The sequence below is a fragment of the Acomys minous genome, assembly GCF_964271855.1.
Source record: "Acomys minous genome assembly, chromosome: 11".
Classification (NCBI taxonomy): Eukaryota; Metazoa; Chordata; class Mammalia; order Rodentia; family Muridae; genus Acomys; species Acomys minous.
In genome coordinates, this window is record NC_140492.1 from 109,492,537 (window position 1) to 109,495,175 (window position 2,639).

Consider the following 2,639-nt stretch of genomic DNA (forward strand, 5'->3'; position numbering starts at 1 on the left):
CTAAATGTGAGTTCCAGGTCAGCCAAGGCTGTGTGGAGAGTCCCTGTCTCAAAAAAAAAAAAAAGAAAGAAAGAAAGAAAGAAAGAAAGAAAAGAAAGAAAGAAGAAAAGAAAAATTCTATCTTTACTTTCTAAGAAATTAAAAAATAGATATCCAAGAGCAAAGAGTTTATAATTTCAAGGCAAGCTAATTTGTACTAAAGTGGATATTCTAGACGTAGACCTGATATTCATCTTCTTTCTCATTACAATAATCATAATGCAAAGCTAAATTTTCTCATTAGGCTGCAAATTTTAAAATATGTAAGAATACATATCAACTACACTGTTGATTTCAAATAAATTTATTTTTGTTGTTTTTAATTGTCTACACAAGTGTATGGGTGTGTACACATGAGTGCAGGTACCCGTGAAAACCAGAAACACTGGAACCTAGGATCTGGGGTTACAGGTGGTTTTCAGTGGCCTAACATGAGTGCTGAGAACCAAACCCGAATCCTCTGGAAGAACAGCACATGCTCTTAGCCACTGAGCCCTCCCTCCAGCCCAACTGAGTTGCTTCTGATGTAAGAGTCAGTATCAGGAACCGCATACCTTCAGCCAACACAGAAACATGATTAAAACCCTATTCTCAGCCTTTTGGCTCTCAGAGCGGCACCATGGCGGTCAGCAAGAACAAGCGGCTGACAAAGGGCAGCAAGAAAGGAGCCAAGAAGAAAGCGGTTGATCCATTTTCCAAGAAAGACTGGTACGATGTCAAAGCTCCAGCCATGTTCAGTATTAGAAACACTGAGAAAACACTAGTCACGAGGACTCAAGGAACCAAAATTGCGTCTGATGGCCTCAAGGGTCATGTGTTTGAAGTGAGCCTCGCCGATCTGCAGAGTGACGAAGTTGCCTTTAGGAAATTCAAGCTAATTACTGAGGATGTTCAGGGCAAAAACTGTCTGACTAACTTCCACGGCATGGATCTTACCCAGGACAAAATGTGCTCCATGGTCAAAAAGTGGCAGACCATGACTGAAGCTCATGCTGATGTCAAGACTACCGATGGTTATTTGCTCCGTCTTTTCTGTCTTGGACTTACAAACAAAAAACAAAAAAACAAAAAAAACGCAACAACCAAATACAAAAGACATCATATGCGCAGCACCAACAGGTCCGCCAGATCCAGAAGAAGATGATGGAAATCATGACCCGAGAAGTGCAGACAAATGACTTGAAGGAAGTGGTTAATAAGTTGATTCCAGACAGCATTGGGAAAGACATAGAAAAGGCTTGCCAGTCCATGTACCCTCTTCATGATGTCTTCGTTAGAAAAGTGAAAATGCTGAAGAAGCCCAAGTTTGAATTGGGAAAACTAATGGAGCTCCATGGTGAAGGTGGTAGTTCTGAAAAAACAACTGGTGACAAGACAGGCGCTAAGGTTGAACGAGCTGATGGATATGAACCTCCAGTCCAGGAATCTGTTTAGTTTCCAGATGTTTAATAGTGACAAATAAAATGCCCTATTTGTGATGAAAATAAATAAATAAATAAAACCCTATTCTCAGTAGACACTGTAAGATGTCAAATTCACTCCCCTCCTGCCTCATCCTCCTAGGTGCTGGGATTCCAGACACGTACTGGTATTCTTGCTAAGAGAAATACTTTGTTTTACCTTTATATTTTTCTGCAAGTAGGGCTTGTTTGGCTTCCCCCCACCCCAGGCAGGATCCTACTGTGTAATCTTAGCTGGAACTCAGTACATAGACCAGGCTGGCCTCAAACTCACAGAAAGCCACCTGTCTCCTGTCTCCTAAGGGCTAGGATAAGGTATGAGGAACCCCCTGCCCAGCCATTTTTTGCTCTTATTAAAATATCTTTTTAGTCTAATTTCTATCTAAATGTTGTGATAAATTGTGATTATTTCTTACAGTAACTGATACTGTATTTGCCGTCTGCTGTAATGTGTATGCTCACGTTATTGCATACATTTTCTCTAGTGCTTTTGGACTTGCCATAACTGTCAAATGTGTTCAGAAGCCCTGCCTGTGTTAGGGAGCTTTGCAATCTTCCTGTTGACAGGCCTGGCAGATTCCAAGCAAGCTTATTTGCTGACATCAAGCACAGCAAAGGGTTAAGTTGGTGACAAGACATGGAAACACCCAGTTGTGTTTGAGGAGTTTTATGTTGCAAACAGCTAGGAGACTTATAACACCAGATGCTAATAGCACTTTTAAAAATGAGGGAAAATTGAAATTCTCAATATGTTTTTAAGTGTAGGAAGGTCAGATTACCACACTGCTTTTCATCCTGTCATGACAGGATGTGTAACGTTCTGATGATGATGTGTGGGAGCTTGGGAGAAGAACCAGGAAGGGTTTGGAAAAGCTACTAAAGTTTTTAAGGGAGGGTCTCTCATATAAACTTTGGTCAAATCTGAGTGCTTTGAGCTGGTCCTATTTCTAAAAGCTGATCCTATGAAATCCATGGATCATACTAGAAGGCTTTGCGTCAGACAAATCATCTTCTTTGTTACTTTCCTCAAGATCCGTGTGTGCACGTGTGTATGCGTGTGTGTGTGTGTGTGTGTGTGTGTGTGTGTGTGTGTTTCAGTAGCATCAGAGTGTGTGATTTCTTATAGTCATTTTATATGAA

General features: G+C 40.8%; 1 pseudogene across 1 annotated transcript; it reads left to right on the top strand.

Annotated features, from left to right (window-relative positions):
- The first annotated feature begins 645 nt into the window (after positions 1–645).
- On the top strand, positions 646–1,529 carry LOC311609260 (small ribosomal subunit protein eS1-like; annotated as a pseudogene). The gene has a single exon. The product of its transcript is annotated as a small ribosomal subunit protein eS1-like (transcript).
- The last annotated feature ends 1,110 nt before the right edge of the window (positions 1,530–2,639 follow it).